Source organism: Mus musculus, chromosome 3, assembly GCF_000001635.26.
Source record: "Mus musculus strain C57BL/6J chromosome 3, GRCm38.p6 C57BL/6J".
In the NCBI taxonomy this organism is placed as follows: Eukaryota; Metazoa; Chordata; class Mammalia; order Rodentia; family Muridae; genus Mus; species Mus musculus.
The window spans coordinates 16885284-16903487 of NC_000069.6; the positions used below are offsets into that span (position 1 = coordinate 16885284).

The 18204-nt window shown below is 36.0% G+C and overlaps 1 long non-coding RNA gene across 1 annotated transcript in view; it reads left to right on the forward strand.

Moving 5' to 3' along the window:
- Window positions 1-17691, forward strand: part of Gm42184 — a 40044-nt gene extending 22353 nt beyond the window's left edge. The window contains exons 2-3 of the long non-coding RNA XR_880671.2: window positions 11714-11925; window positions 17451-17691. This is a non-coding gene — a long non-coding RNA (predicted gene, 42184). The remainder of the gene's footprint in view (window positions 1-11713; window positions 11926-17450) is intronic.
- Window positions 17692-18204: the final 513 nt, after the last annotated feature.

The following is an 18204-nucleotide window of genomic DNA, read 5'->3' on the forward strand; positions in this document are numbered from 1 at the left end:
AAATTCAAACTGTATCTTTATAGAGCATACTAGGAAGAAAGCTCTAACACAAGGAGAGATTATCTACAGCCAGGAAAACATAGGAAAGAAACCATCCCACAAAGCAAAACCAAAAGGAGGCATATATACTGATACATAAACATACAGATATAGACACAAACACACTTACAATCCCATGTATACTATCACCACCTACAACAAAATAACCATCACTCCTCATTAATATCTCTCAGTATCCCAATAAACAGACACATAGTAACAGAATGTATGGGAAAACGGGATACATCTTTCTTTCACACACAAGAAATATACCTCAACATCAATGCTAGACCTTACATCAGAGTACAAGATTGGAAAACGAATTTTCAAGCAAATAACCATTAGAAAAAAACTGGTGCATCCATTTAATATCTAAAAAGAAAGACTTTAAACCAAAATTATTCAACAGAGGAGAAAGATACTTCATATTCAAAAAGGAAAATCCACCAAGATTATTTCTTTAACATCTAATTGCTAAAAACAACAGAGCTAACATTTGTAAAAGAAATATTATAAAGCTCAAATCACACATCAAACCTCACACATTGATAGCCAACATATTCATGGAAGTGAATCAACTTTCTTTCTACTCAATTACTACTGGGTAAACCAAAAATAAAGAAATTTAAGACTTTGTATAGTTCAATGAAAATAAATACACAACTTATACAAATTTATGAGACACAATGAAAACAGTGCTAAAAGCAAAGTTCATAGCACTAAGTGCCTTCATACTAGCAAGTTAACAGCATTCCTAAAAGCTCTTAAACAAGAAGAATCAAGCAAAGGCAAAAGTAACACATGGGAAAAAAATCAAACTGAAGAATTAAACCAATAAAATAGAAACAAATATCACAATACAAAGAATGAATGAAACAGTTCTTTAAGAAAAATCAACAAGACAGGCAACCCCTTGTCCAAAGGAACTAAAACACAAACACACAGAATATCTAAGTCATCAGAGATTATACTTCAACTTGTATTTCACAATATTGGAAAATCTAAGAGAAATGGCTAATATTCTCAGTAAACACCACTTTGCAAAGTTAAATCCAAATCTGATAAACAATTTAAATAGAACTATAACCTTTAAGGTAATAGAAGCTGTCATTATACTCTTATAACCAAAATAAACAAACAAAAACCCAATTAGACAAAAAACTAAAAACCAACAAAAAAGAAAGAAACCCAAAAGAGGTGATCAGATAGTTTTAGAGTAGAAATTTACCAGAGTTTAAAAGAAGAGAAAACAAACAGAAGAAGAACCACTATCAAATTCATTTTATGAGGACATAATCATCCTGATACCCAAATTACACAAAGCTTCAACAAAGAAAGGGAGTTACACACACCAACTCCCCTCCTGAGGTTTAGTGTAAATGTACTCAATAGAATACTCACAAACCAAACCAAAGAACCTATCAAGTAGGGTTCATATTAAACATATTAAAATTCATTAATGTAATATTCCATGTAAAGAATCTGAAAAATAATGTGGTTATTTCATTAGATGCTGAAGAAACCTTTGACAAAAATCCAACACTGCTTCATGATAAAATCTAGGAGAGATCAGAGATAGAAGTGACACACCTAAATACAAATAAAGACAATTTACAGCAAGCCCATAGCCAACATCAAATTAAATGGAGAGAAAATCAAAGCAGTTCTACTTAAATCAGGAGCAAGACAAGGTTGGCCAGTTTCTCCATATCTACTCAATATAGTACTTGAGGTTCTAGTTAGAGCAATAAGACAACTATAGGTGATCAATTCAAAACAAACTGAAAAAATAAGTCAAAGCATGGCTATTCATAGATTATACCACAGCATGTGTAAATTATGCCAAAACATCTACTAGATAACGCTTAAAACTGGTAGACACATTCAAAGAAATGACTGGATACAAGATTAGTTTAGAAACCAAACAAAACAAAACCAACAAAACAGTACTCCATCTGAATATACAGGAGAAATTATATAAGAAAGATATTAGGGAAATGATGCCCTTCATAATGGATGCAAATAATACAAAATTATTTTGGTATAACTTTAACCAAACAGGTGAAAGATTTATAATAATTTCAAATCTCTGATAGAAGAAATTGAGGAAGATATCAGAAGATTGAAAGATCTCCCACTCATGCTCATGAGTAGGGGGAATTAACATGGTCATTTTACCAAAAGCAATCTACAGATTCAATTCAATCCACATCCTAATTATAACATAAGTATTTTCAGACCTTGAAAGAACAATACTCAATTTAATATGGAAGAACAAACATCCCAGGATAGCTAAAACAGTCCTTTACAATTAAAAAACTTCCCAAAGTATCAACATTCCTAATTTAAAGTTGTAATACAGAGAAATAGTAATAAAACAAAAAAGATTTTACCGACTCCACATCTGATAAAGGGCTAATATTCAAAATATATAAAGAATCTAAGAAACTAGTTACCATAAAAAAACCATCCAATTAAAAATAGGGTGTAGACCATAACAAATAATTAATAGATGACTCTCAAATGAGAGAAACACTTAAAGAAATGTTCAACATTCTTAGCTATCAGGGAAATGCAAATCAAGAGTACTTTGAAATTTCATCTTACAGCTATCAGAATGGCTAAGATGAATAACACACATGGCAAGTCATGCTGGTGAGAATGTGAAATAAATGGAACGATCATCAAATGCATGCAAACTATGAACACTTGTACAGTCACTATGAAAAACAATATGGTGACTTCTCAGAAAATTGACAATCTACCTCAAAATATGACTATACCACTCTTGGGTATATACACAAAGGACACTCAATTCTACCACAAAGACATGTGCTAATCTTTGTCCATTGTGGCTTTATTCGTAATAGCCAGAAACTGGGAAGCAACCTAGATATCCCTCAAATAAAGAATGGAAAAGAAAAATGTGCTAATGTACATGATTGTTGCTTTCTAAAACAAAAATTCCAGCCACTCAACTTACAATAAAGACTCAGAAACCACATGCTGGGATGAAAACTTGCTACCTCAGAGAGACAAAGAAAGCATCCAGCTGACCTTTCTACTCAAACAACTTCCCAGAACAAAAACACCCTTTCTTCTTCTCCATACTATCAAAACCCTTCAATTCCTAGACACTCCTATTCTGTTTACTTATGTTCACATCCTGTCAGCTTGGTTGCTTGCTCTGCCTCTTGACCTATGGTTGACTTTATTTAGTTATTGGATTAAAGATGCCCTCAGTAGGCCTGAGCCATACCACAAGTAGTTGTTTACTGTAAACAAAATGATGTAGAATCAAAGGCTGAGACACAAATTAGAAACATACTCTTGTAGTTCACATTCTTGAGGTTCAAAATATGATCAAATATCCTACAACACATAATGGAATATTATTCAACTGTTTAAAAGAAAGTGACACTATGACATTTTTAGGCAAATGGCTTGTACTAGAAAAAAATCACCTTGAGTGGGGTATCCCCGAATCAGAAAAATAAGCATGGTATTTACTGTTATAAGTGTATATTAGCTGTTAAGTAAGTTGATAATCATGGTATAATCCATAGAACCAGCAAGTTTAAGTAACAAAAAATCTCCAAGATGGGGCATGTGGATCTTCCAGGGAAAGGGTAATAGAATAGATGTTGTAGGTGGACTGGGTGTGTGTGGAGATGGGAACGGAAAGGGTCAGACAGGAAGCAGAGGATGGATAAGGGGAAAGTTCTCAGTATTCTAAGAGGATGGAACTAAGGAAGGCTTATAGTAATGGAGGATGTGAAGCCTGAATTGACTGTCTTCTGTAACCTGACAAGGCTTCCAGTGGACTGGGATACCATTCTACTTGCAAGATGGGCTGGGGAAATGAAGGTGCAAAACTTGTGGGAGTGGCCAACTAATGACTGCATCTAATTCAAAGTCAATTCCAGGAGAGGGATTACGTGTCTGTCATTGCCTGGGTGACCAGGAACTGGAGGATGGATAGCCAGAGTCGTAGGATAGGAAAAAATATATCAGTTAAATGATTCCTAATGATATTCTACTCATACATACCCATATATTGGTGCCTTGCTCAACTGTCATCAGAGGGGCTTTCGGCAGCTAGTAAGAGCAGATGCAGAGACTTGACCCGAACATTAGACAAGAGACAATCAAAGTTGGGGATCTTCATTGGCTCCCTCTCTTTGGAGCCCTGCAGAAGAGTGGGAGTCAGAAGAGTTAAGGACACCAGGAGAGCATGGCCCACAGAATCAACTGAGCAGGGCTCAAAGGGGATCACAAAGACTAAAGCAGCAAACACAAACACTCCTCATATATGTTAATATTATTATCTTAATTTTTATTGTAGAACATCTAACAGTAGGAGTGAGGGAGGGTGTCTCTGATTCTTTCACCTGCTCCTGGCATGATTTTCTACCTACTGGGTGCCTCATTCATCCTGGAAATAAGGAATTGTGCCTAGTTGTAGGGTATCTTGTTATGCAGATTTAGGTGATATCCCAGGGAAACCTACTTTTTCTCTGAAGGCAAATGGAGGAACAGTAGAACCAGAGGAAAGAAAAAGTATGTGTACAGGAAATGGGAACAGTAGAGGGAAGAGAAACATTTAGGATGTATCGTATGAAAGAGAACTTTAAAAGGGAGAGAACAGAAACTAAATACCACCCATTTCCTTGGTGAACTTTATTTGCCAGTGGCAAATGTTTTTGTGAAACTATTATTGCCAGTGTCACTGAATTAATTCTTAAAATCATCACAATGTCAATATAAGAAATGGTTTTACCTTATTTGACCTTTGAAAATATAATCTTATTTTTTAAGCTTGATGACTGGTACTAGATCCCTGTACCCACATGGTCAAAGGAGAGAATTGACTCCTGAAAACTGTTCTCTCTCTCTCTCTCTCTCTCTCTCTCTCTCTCTCTCTCTCTCTCTCTCTCTCACACACACACACACATACACACACACACACACACACACACACACACACACATTATAAAGAAGGGGAGGAGAAAGAAAGAGAAATATGTAAAATTAAATAGTTAAGAAAACTCTACAAAAGCTGCATATGTTATTGACTAAACTCTTTTTATGTTAAAAATCTATGAAGCATCCTTAAATTGTCTCTCTTGTCCTTTTCATATTAATTCATGTTATTATACCTAGAAAATAAAGTAGACAAAAATGTATTGGTTTCATTAAGTATATGCAGACAGGAGCATATCTGCAACACAGACAACTAGGTAGGCATACTGAGTTCAATGTATAGTGAGACAAATATCAAACATGGTGTATGCAGGAAAGAGTAATGGCTGTACTTGAAGGGCGACAGCATGTACTTTGTAGAACAGTTGTATTTTGCAGTTAGCATGTGAAATACATTTCATATCAATAAATGTACTTGAGGAACAAACTTAATCTCTTTGAATGGTATATAGACAAATTTGTAATTCATGCCCTCTTTTGTATCTGGCTTTTGCACTTAGATCAATGCTTTTGATACTCAGATGAGTATTAGTGCATGTTCCAGCAATTCAATTTTATTTCTGGGGAGTATGCCATTATATGAACATAGGATAATTATGCTTGCTAGCTCATGACATATGGTAAACATTTCCAGAGCTTATATTTTCATTTTCCCTCTTAATTTTATAGTAGTAGAAGGCCTGGGTTGAACACCAAACATAGGTTTAAGTCCATACACACAACTTCTCTCAAACAGATTTTTAACATTTTAGAATTCTACCAACTGTGTGAAAGCTTCATGATTCTAATGGTTCACTGAACTTGGCATTGTCAGTCTTTTAAATTTTAGCTACAGTAATGGGTCTAGCTAGTCACATATCATTATTGTATTAACTTTTAATTTCTTAATTACTACTGGTAATAGTAACTAGACTTAATTGACAATAACTCCTCACACATATTGCACTTAATTGCATTGCTCTTTGTTTCTGCTTTATCTAGGCTGAATAGATGTTGTTCATGTCACCCCAGAAAATATTTATATCATACTTGTTGACTCAGCATAAGATACATCAGAACTAAGCATGAGTTTGGAAGGAGTGTTTACACCATCTCTACTGTGGGTGATGAGTATGGCTGAAAATCTGTGCTAACATCTACAGATGAGATGCTGATATGGCTACCCTTTTAGATCCTTTCCAGTGTAGAGAGAGGAATAGAAGATATTCTTAAGGTCTGACCTTTAACAGAGATGGAGAGGACAACCATAGTACATTGTATACTTACTTGGGTGCTTTAATATGCCAACAAAGAAAACTGACAATCATGGAATAATCTATCTTGGAGTTGCTTAAATAGAAAATGATTTAAGAAATGGAAGAAAATGAAGATGGTCAAAACTCACTGTACAAAGGATGAGTCTGGGGGCTGCAGGCAGAGCAAAAATTAATAGATTTATATGAATAAGACAAAAGGTGAATAACATGAGTCAGGGTAAGAGAAAGCATTCCTTCATAAAGTAGTTATTGCTGGCTGAATCCTTCAGAAACATCAGGAACTAGAAGACAATAGAGAAAGGAAAGCAACTGTCAAAACAATATTCATAGCATAGTATAGAAAAGTATACAATTAACCTAAAGGAGCAAGGATGAGAAATCTGTTCACAAAAGATAAAAGAATATAGCTGGAAAACATTTGCAAACTTTATGATTAGATAAAGCAGAGAAGCTATAAAACAAATAGGAGTGAAATCTACCAACAGTATGTGGTTCAAATGGTATGGTAAAAGATGAGCTAAATAGTGAGTGAGATATCCTTCATTCACATGATGGCACCCTTCGTGGGAATAAACCATGATCTAAGAAGCCAGAGGTTACATGAAAATCTCAGTGCCAGCTGTGGGCTCCTTTTCTACAGCTAATTGAAGAGGAAGACCTCTTATTGATTGCACAGCGTAATTATGTGGCAAGATTCTGCTGCTGAGACACTACATGCTTACATTTTAGGACATAAAATATCAAGTTGTGGCTAAGGCAGAGGCTTCCTCTCTGGTGGCTAGCTTTCAGAGTACCAGAAGGCATTTTCCAGACTACTAGAGGATTGCATCCCGCAACCTTACTCTGTTGTAAATCTTGTATGCTACACTAAAGACAAGTTAAGTTAAGATGTGCCTATGGGTACAAAACAGCAGAACTCTTAGAAATTTGAGTCCATCTCCAAGGGAAGAGTTCATATGTATTACTATAAGCCTACTTAGACTGAGGACATGAGAGGTCCTAATGGTTAGGACATTGTTTTTTGGCACATAACTATGATATGCCTATCATTGCTTTCTAAATATTTGTTCTTATAGTCCACATATTATTACTTATTATTATTATATATAACAAATTATTTCTATCCTTGGTCAGGAGACTTTCTTTTATCTGTGGTCAGTTATTACTGATTTATACCTCTTCAAAGTGCTAAAAATTAGTTACTGGAGAATGGATAATTAGTTAATGTAGTGGGGCAAGTGGACTGCGCCACTAGACAGAAGAACTGGTAAAGTTGAGCCTGTGAATCTCAGGTTTGAGCCCAATAGGGATGGAACCATTTTTTGCCTACCACTACCTGCGATGGAACAGGTAACCACCTCACCCCACTGAGAGAACCATCGCAGTCAGTCATGTAGGGAAACCATAAATACAGCATCATTAACATCTGAAAGTTAGCCAATAGGAAATGTCTACCCCTAAATTCCACGGTAGTCCTCAATGATTGTATAGTGCCTGTCCACATGAAATAAAGCATGTAAGTTGGAGGGATGGCTCAGTGGGTAAGAGCACTGATTGCTCTTCTGAAGGTCCTAAGTTCAAATCCCAGCAACCACATGGTGGCTCACAGCCATCTGATCTGATGCCATCTTCTGGAAACAGCTATAGTGTACTTAGATATAATAATAAATAAATCTTAAAAAAAAAGAATGTGAGTGACTGTTTTATTGAGCTGCAACACTTGGAAAGAATTCACTCTCAAGAATCATTCATTGCTGGAACTTCAACACCACTGGCAGGCCTGGTTCATGCCCATGCTGCACCTGCCACCTCTGTCACTGGTGCTGGTGCATCCTCCAAAGGGGAACTGCTGCTACCTGCCCTGCACAGGCTGCCCAAACCTCCCAGCTTCTCTTCTAAGAGCTGTGCTTTTCCTGCCAGATTGAGACCTGTAGAACCTGTTCATCCTGGTTCTGCTTCACCTATCAGGCAGATAGAGGACAAAGGAGGACACTACCTAAATGGAACATCAACATTACTCCAAGTCTGTGGGAATACCATCAAAAAGAAGGAAGACTTAAGAGCTGGAATAAGGGATTGGAGTAATAGAGTGCTGTCTTCAGGGCATAATATGGTCATTGCCTTATTGAATTTTCAACCCATTCCCCCAAGAAGATTTCTACAAGACTGAGTGCTTAATGTTTGTCATGGATGGAGGGAAGGAGCCAATGAATCTTCACTCCCTTCCAAGGATATACAGGCAGTACACACACACACACACACACACACACACACACACACACAATTGATTGCAGGGAGAAAATTATATTTTCGTCATTAGTGTGGTTGCTTACAAGTTGGCCATATTTCTGTAAAATATACCTCATCCATGCTCTTATTACTAACCCAAATTAGAGTCATTGATTCACTAAACTACATTGGATGGCATTGTGTCTTTGGTCTGTTGTGACTTATCTGAAATGAATAGGTAGATGTTTATATTTGTTTGTGCATGCAGCTCACCTTTCTAACTGGGTTTATAATCCATTTTTTGAGTTAAGTTCTGTATTTGATGTTTCATTTTTCTGCATATGTGCACATTTGAATGCAGTCCATTTACATGAATATTTTTGCTCCCAATTGATATCTTGGATTACTGCAGCCCTTTGCTAACAATCAATTGATTTGTCACTGTCTACTTTAGACTATCTTTACTATGCCTCTGATTCAACTGTTGTTCTACAAAGATACAATCAAAGGCTTTAGTCCAAACATGAGAATCTTTAATTTTCCTTTAAGTGTTTCATTTCCTTGCAACTTATTATAAGTGGTAATTTAACTTCAATTAAAATTGCCTATTTTGGGACCCAGAAACAAGAATGATGTCTTTTTACGAAGTTGTTTTTAATGATCATTTTCTAAATTCCTTTATTAGCCCTACCACCAAATATTACTTGTTATTTTCTACCTACATGATTATGATATATGCAAATAAGAAATTTCACTTCTTTCAGACAATCTTACACCTCTTATTTATTGTGTTAATTTATTTATTTTTGTCTCATTTTGGTGAGTGATACCTTTGATACTCTTTTTTTTATTATTTTTTAATTAGGTATTTTCCTCATTTACATTTCCAATGCTATCCCAAAAGTCCCCCATACCCTCCCCCCCACTCCCCTACCCACTCCTTCCCACTTTTTGGCCCAGCCATTCCCCTGTACTGAGGCATATAAAGTTTGCGTGTCCAATGGGCCTCTCTTCCCAGTGATGGCCGACTAGGCCATCTTCTGATACATATGCAGCTAGAGTCAAGAGCTCTGGGGTACTAGTTAGTTCATAATGTTGATCCACCTATAGGGTTGCAGATCCCTTTAGCTCCTTGGGTACTTTCTCTAGCTCCTCCATTGGGGGCCCTGTGATGCATCTAATAGCTGACTGTGAGCATCCACTTCTGTGTTTGTTAGGCCCCGGCATAGTCTCACAAGAGACAGCTATATCTGGGTCCTTTCAGCAAAATCTTGCTAGTGTGTGCAATGGTGTCAGCGTTACCTTTGATATTCTTAAAGTAACCATATTTTATATTATTTTAAAATAGACAAATAGCTAATCAGTTCATTGCTAGAGTAGTATGCAGTTTTATCACTCTGTTTCTTTTCATTTCTTTCCATTTCATATATATGGTATAGAATGTATGTGTGTGTTGGGTGGTACAGGCATATGTGTAACAGAGATATATGTATACTCCTGCTTTTTAGACAAAAATCCCTTTCAAGTACCTGGACACAAGTTCTTAAACGTTCTGATCAGATTATCAACATTACCACATGCTTATTCGATTATGTTATAATAGAATTCACATTTATTATATTATAAAGCAAATAACTTAAAATATATGATACTATATTTAAAATAATGAAAATACATCAGGTTAATGTACATGATTCTGAGAAATAAATAACTTATTTTCAGGAAAGTTGCTGAAAAGAGTGTCCTGAAATATTTTCCAGATTGATTAGCTTAACAAATGATGAAGACTTTGTATAGATGCCCTTATATGCAATACCTAGTAAAATGTGCTTATATGTAAGTGCATGAAGAGAGACTGGCCCCACAGAAGTGTCTGTTTAAAAGCCAGAGAATTATTCAGCACCATCTATATTTGACTTGAACTTTCTTGTGTAGTAGAGAGGAGGTGAATTGCTCTTCAAGACAATACTCTATTTGTGTGATGCATTCAGTCAATGTTCAGAATTCACAGAAAAGTTAGTATTTTTTGTAAAATATGCAGATGCTTAAGAACATTTGCCACTCTACAATAGCCTCTAGTAGTCTGTTTTCTTTAACTCAAGAATAGCTTTTGTGTTCTTGTTTTTTCCTCGCATTTTAACTGCAATTAGTTCACATGTGCTTTGAAAAAAAAATGAATCTGACATAATTTAATTCCAAATAGAGAAAAAAATTTGCTAAAGTATTTATTAAACAAATATTGAATTACTTATCAGTTTATTTTTAATTATATTTTTGTCCCAAATTATTTGGTTGTTCTATAACATGACAATTTGTTTCTGGCTATTATTCTTAATGTATTTTTTATGAGTATTCCCTATTGTTGTAATTAATTAATGCAAATTTATATCAACAATGAAGGTTTTTAGAATGTTTTTTTCTGACAAAGTTTTGGCTCTTTTTACATCATTCTTTTGTACGTTCATAATATATAGCTTGTGGGTTTATTAAAAGTTCTGGTAGCAGTAATTTCAATGTAATTTATAGTTTTACAATGTTGAGGCTTCTTATAAGAATATACCATAAGCCTCTCTTTATTTAGGCCAGAAATACTACAATTTTTTATTGAGATCTTGAGCTATTATTAACATTATTTATGGGTAGTCCACTTTTCAACTTCATACCTGAAAAATTTTACAACTTCATGGGATCCATACATGCACCTGTGATGACATTGCAACTTTCCTTCACTTGATCAGGTATTATTAAGGTTAACAGTAAATGCGTGGGAAGGCAGCTGTCCCTGACTAGCTGAATACAATGCTGGTTAACTTTTTTTTTTGAATTTTTATACACAGGTTAACTATTTTTTTAAACATTTTTAATTCATTTTTAATTACAATATTTCAGAAAATACTATTAATCACCAAATGTGTGATTTTATTTCTCTTATTTGTAGTCTATTGAAATTAGTTGGTGTGACACTTTCTGAAAACTATTCCTTTAAAGTTAAGAAAACTCATATAATTCTTAATTACTAAAGGTTTTTGAAGATTTTCTAATTTTTATCATACATATCTTGGCATAAAATGTGATATTTTGCTTTAGGCAGTGATTGTGATTGATAATGTCTTTAGACAAAAATTAGTAATACACTGTTAAACTGATCCTGTAAGATAAAAGTGCTCAGATGTCAATAAAGGGAGACTACTATGCTTAACTTTCAGGCTGCCTAAAACTACCTGAACCAGACCACACCAAGAAAAATGCTAACATGCCAAGAGGAAAGACCATCAGGCCTCAACACTAGACAAAGAACATTGAAGGGCCACTAAGGAATGCCAAGTGTGAGGAATAAAGTCTACTACAGGGAAGGGGACAACAACTGGTTATCTTATCAAAATGCAAGCCCTTAAGTAACATTTTATGGATTGATCAGGTACATTTATACATTTAGAAACATATATACATATATGTACATATATATTTATATACATTTGTGTATAAAAATATGTATTTCACAATGTATGCACACACATAGACAGACACACTAACATGGACACACATATCAGCATTTAAAGAAAAAAGGCCATGAATTTATAAAAGAATAGGGGAATGGGATATGGGAGTATTTGGAGGGAGGAAAGAAACAGAAGAAATGATTTAGCTATACTATAATCTAAAAAAATACATTAGGAGCACCGACACCCGCAAGGACCCACACAGGATTCCCCACAGGATCCTAAGACCTCTGGTGAGTGGAACACAGCGTCTGCCCCAATCCAATCACACGGAACCTGAGACTGCATTAACTAGGGAAGCAGACAACCCAGCCTGACCTGGGGCACAAGTCCCTTCGGGTCCACTTCAGCACCGGGGTGCCTTGCCAGCGGAGTCTCCCAACACCCGCAAGGACCCACACAGGATTCCCCACTGAATCCTAAGACCTCTGGTGAATGGAACACAACTTCTGCCAGGAGGCAGATTCGAACACCAGATATCTGGGCACCTTACCTGCAAGAAGAGAGCTTGCTTGCAGAGAATACTCTGACCACTGAAACTAAGGAGAGAGCTAGCCTACCAGGTCTGCTTATAGAGGCTAACAGAGTCACCTGAGGAACAAGCTCTAACCAGAGACAACTATAACAGCCAGCTTCAGAGATTACCAGATGGTGAAAGGCAAACGTAAGAATCCTACTAGCAGAAATCAAGACCACTCACCATCATCAGAATGCAGCACTCCCACCCCACCTAGTCCTGGACACCCCAACACAACCGAAAATCTAGACCCAGATTTAAAAACATTTCTCATGATGATGGTAGAGGACATCAAGAAGAACTTTCATAACTCACTTAAAGAAATACAGAAGAGCACTGCTAAAGAGTTACAGGTCCTTAAAGAAAAACAGGAAAACACAACCAAACAGTTAGAAGTCCTTAAAGAAACACAGGAAAACACATCCAAACAGGTGATGGAAATGAACAAAACCATACTAGAACTAAAAAGGAAAGTAGACACAATAAAGAAAACCCAAAGTGAGGCAACGCTGGAGATAGAAACCCTAGGAAAGAGATCTGGAACCATAGATGCGAGCATCAGCAACAGAAAACAAGAAATGGAAGAGAGAATCTCAGGTGCAGAAGATTCCATAGAGAACATTGGCACAACAATCAAAGAAAATACAAAATACAAAAGGATCCTAACTCAAAACATCCAGGAAATCCAGGACACAATGAGAAGACCAAACCTACGGATAATAGGAGTTGATGAGAATGAAGATTTTCAACTTAAAGGGCCAGCAAATATCTTCAACAAAATAACAGAAGAAAACTTCCCAAACATAAAGAAAGAGATGCCCATGATCACACAAGAAGCTTAGAGAACTCCAAATAGACTGGACCAGAAAAGAAATTCCTCCCAAAACATAATAATCAGAACAACAAATGCACTAAATAAAGACAGAATATTAAAAGCAGTAAGGGAGAAAGGTCGAGTAACATATAAAGGCAGGCCTATCAGAATTACACCATACTTTTCACCAGAGACTATGAAAGCCAGAAGAGCCTGAACAGATGTTATACAGACACTAAGAGATCCCAAATGCCAGCCCAGGCTACTATACCCGGCCAAACTCTCAATTACCATAGATGGAGAAACCAAAGTATTCCACGACAAAACCAAATTCACACATCATCTTTCCAAGAATCCAGCCCTTCAGAGGATAATAACAGAAAAAAAAAAAAAAAAAAAAAAAAAAAAAACAATGCAAGGACTGAAATCACGCCCTAGAAAAAGCAAGAAAGTAATCCCTCAACGAACCAAAAAGAAGACAGCCACAAGAAAAGAATGCCAACTCTAACAACAAAAATAAAAGGAAGCAACAACTACTTTTCCTTAATATCTCTTAATATCAATGGACCCAATTCCCCAATAAAAAGACATAGACTAACAGACTGGCTACACAAACAGGACCCAACATTCTGCTGCTTACAGGAAACCCATCTCAGGGAAAAAGACAGACACTGCCTCAGAGTGAAAGGCTGGAAAACAATTTTACAAGCAAATGGTCTGAAGAAACAAGCTGGAGTAGCCATTCTAATATCGCATAAAATCGACTTCCAACCCAAAGTTAGCAAAAAAGACAAGGAGGGACACTTCATACTCATCAAAGGTAAATTCCTCCAAGAGGAACTCTCTATTCTGAATATCTATGCCCCAAATGCAAGGGCAGCCACATTCATTAAAGACACTTTAGTAAAGCTCAAAGCACACATTGCACCTCACACAATAATAGTGGGAGACTTCAACACACCACTTTCATCAATGGAAAGATTGTGGAAACAGAAACTAAACAGGGACACAGTGAAACTAACTGAAGTTATGAAACAAATGGACTTAACAGATATCTACAGAAAATTTTATCCTAAATCCAAAGGATATACCTTCTTCTCAGCACCTCAAGGGACCTTCTCCAAAATTGACCATATAATTGGTCATAAAACAGGCCTCAACAGATACAAAAATATTGAATTTGTCCCATGCATCCTATCAGATCACCATGGACTAAGGCTGATCTTCAATAACAACATAAATAATAGAAAGCCAACTTTCACGTGGAAACTGAATAACTCTCTTCTCAATGATACCTTGGTCAAGGATGGAATAAAGAAAGAAATTAAAGACTTTTTAGAGTTTAATGAAAATGAAGCCACAACATACCCAAACCTATGGGACACAATGAAAGTATTTCTAAGAGGGAAACTCAAAGCTCTGAGTGCCTCCAAGAAGTAACTGGAGAGAGCACACACTAGCAGCTTGACAACACATCTAAAAGCTCTAGAAAAAAGGAAGAAAATTCACCCAAGAGGAGTAGACGGCAGGAAATAATCAAACTCAGGGGCAAAATCAACCAAGTGGAAACAAGAAGAACTATTCAAAAAATTAACCAAAGGAGGAGTTGGTTCTTTGAGAAAATCAACAAGATAGATAAACCCTTAGCTAGACTCATTAGAGGGCACAGGGACAAAATCCTAATTAACAAAATCAGAAATGAAAAGGGAGACATAACAACAGATCCTGAAGAAATCCAAAACACCATCAGATCCTTCTACAAAAGGCTATACTCAACAAAACTGGAAAACCTGGACAAAATGGACAAATTTCTGGACAGACACCAGGTACCAAAGTTAAATCAGGATCAAGTTAACGATCTAAACAGTCCCATATCCCCTAAAGAAATAGAAGCAGTCATTAATAGTCTCCCAGCCAAAAAAAGCCCAGGACCAGACGGGTTTAGTGCAGAGTTCTATCAGACCTTCAAAGATCTAATTCCAGTTCTGCACAAACTATTTCACAAAATCTTGTCAAGCAAAATATTGCTGGCATATGCAATAGTGTCTGGGTTTGGTGGTTGTTTATGGGATGGATCCCTGGATGGGGCAGTCTCAGGATGGTCCTTCCTTCCAGCTCAGTTGTTGTGTTACCTCACTGAGGGTGATATTTTCTAGTTCCATCCATTTGCCTAAAAATTTCATAAATTTATTGTTTTTAATACCTGAGAAGTACTCCATTGTGTAAATGTACCACATTTTCTGTATCCATTCCTCTGTTGAGGGACATCTGGGTTCTTTTCATCTCCTGGATATTATAAATAAGGCTGCTATGAACATAGTTGAGCATATGCCCTTATTACAAGTTGGAACATCTTCTGGGTATATGCCCAGGAGAGTTATTGCTGGATCCTATGGTAGTACTATGTCCAATTTTCTGAGGAACCTCCAGACAGATTTCCAGAGTGGTTGTAAGAGATTGCAATCCCACCAGCAATGGAGGAGTGTTCCTCTTTCACCACATTCTCACAGAAGTGGATGATCATAGTCAGCTATTGGATGGGTCACACGGCCCCTAATGGAGGAGCTAGAGAAATTACCCAAGGAGCTATAGGGAACTGCAACCCTATAGGTGGAACAACAATATGAACTAACCAGTACCCGGGAGCTCTTGTCTTTAGCTGCATATGTATCAAAAGATGGCCTAGTCGGCCATCACTGCAAAGAGAGGCCCATTGGACTTGCAAACTTTATATGCCCCAGTACAGGGGAACGCCAGGGCCAAAAAGGGGGAGTGGGTGGGTAGGGGATTCGGAGGGTGGGTATGGGGGACCTTTGGGATAGCATTGAAAATGTAAATGAGGAAAATACCTAATTTAAAAAAAAAGAGAAGAAAAAAAATAATAAAAGTGCTAAATGAAATGTCTATGATGTCACTGTTAACACAGCCTTAAAATAATGGCAAGAATATTTTATATAGTTTTTGTTTTGTGTACAAAGAAAGAATTTTGACTGTGAGCTTTTAATAAATATGTGTCATATTATTTTTATTCTCTTGCCCACTTTTCTTCATTTTCCCTTTTAAAGTATTAACTTTTAATGCAATTAATTATTTTAATTTGCTTCTTTTATAAATTACGAGCCAATGGAAGATTTAGAAAAGCAATATTTATTGGTTACAAATGTGTATGATTAAACAAAATAGGGAAGCAATCCCAATTATGCTACATGTATTAATTAGCTTTATACTCCTGTGACCAATGTACCTGCCATAAAAACTCAAGTGTAAAAAAATATCACAGTCTCAGAAGTGTTAATTAAGGTCATTTGTTCCGGTGTATCTGAATACAACATCCTAGAAATGGGAAAATACAAAGCATAGATGAGTTATTTACTTCATGCTTCACCAGGAAACAGTGCAAAATATGAAATGTCCAAGGACAATATATCTTTGAAGACCTGTTATGAAGACCTACTTCTTCCAGTGAAGTTTTGACTCTTACGTTTTCAGAATCTTCCAAAGTCAGTAGTTTGATACCAACCATTTAGAAAATGAGACAGTGTAGGATATTTAATAGTCAAGCCACAATAGGAGCATAATCCAAACATTTTAATAGTTTTATGTAATAAATTTAGAATCTGTGATGTCATAGGTGTTCTGTTATTTTTCTAGGTTCTTTTATTATTTGAGAAACCCTTACTATATATTTTTAGGATTTATTTAACACTATATTGTTACAGGATAGTGCTTCAACTCAGGCTGTGTATAACATCAATGAATCAAAAGCAGTTGGAAAAGTGAAGGGGTGACAATATCACACAAAGATTTTTTTCCTAATTATTAGGATCCTTCTATTTATATATTACTAGACAGCCTTTTGTCTTAAGGTAACTCTTATCTATGGTCAAAGTTAAACTAGTAAATATTTATTTTTACCTAATTTTCATTTTTATTGGCCATAAAATCTAACGTAAATTTAGACTCTCTCTTAGAAGCAGAACATGAACCGGGACTAGGATAATATAAAAACTATCACTTAGCCAATATTTAACTAATTTAAATTAATAAATTAATTGTATGAACATCTTCTTAATTTGAAATCTTGAATTATAATTGTATATTTGTGTTTTCAGGTCTGGTGTTGAAGCACCAGGTGTAAAAAGCTCTCTGTCACTGATGCGTTAAAAGACTCAGTGTTCTACTCCTTTCCAAGAATTGCTCAACTATGTGGTTTGCTCAGAGCATGAGATATTTTCAATCTCAGAAGTAACCATGAGAATTCAATGGATCTCTACAGTGCCATTATCATGGTACATTATACTGTTTGCAATTTTCTTGGGGAAACTTGAAAATGGATTAAATAAATGTTTGTTCTTGTAAATATTTTTCCAGGTCTGTCTGTTTTAACCAGCTTAGTTTCATTCAGATCATGAACTTATGAGATAGGGCAAGAAGTCAACCAAGTTAGGACTCAAATAAGGTACTATACAGAAGGATATCTACCTTGATACTTCCCAGTGCCCCTTCATGAAACCTTTCAACTTTGTATTTCTATTCTTTTGCCAATATACTACCTAGATCTAACAGGTAGATCTAACAGATTTTCTAGTGTAATTTTAGTGGATGAATCAAAAGTGAATAATGCTTCTTGGATTCTTAACTTGAACTAAACCAGAGAAGGGCCATGCACTTATGCTGTATGTTAAATGGCTCTGGTGGATATCTCCTAGTACCTACTTGTATATCATTGCACCTGATATATGCATTTAGCTTTATTCTGGAAGACACTGTAATTGATTTGGAGAGGAAGAGATTCATCAATAATTAATTTGAAGCCATCCCATGAAGTTCTAAGGTATCAGATTTTACAATGAAAGCAGAGCAGTG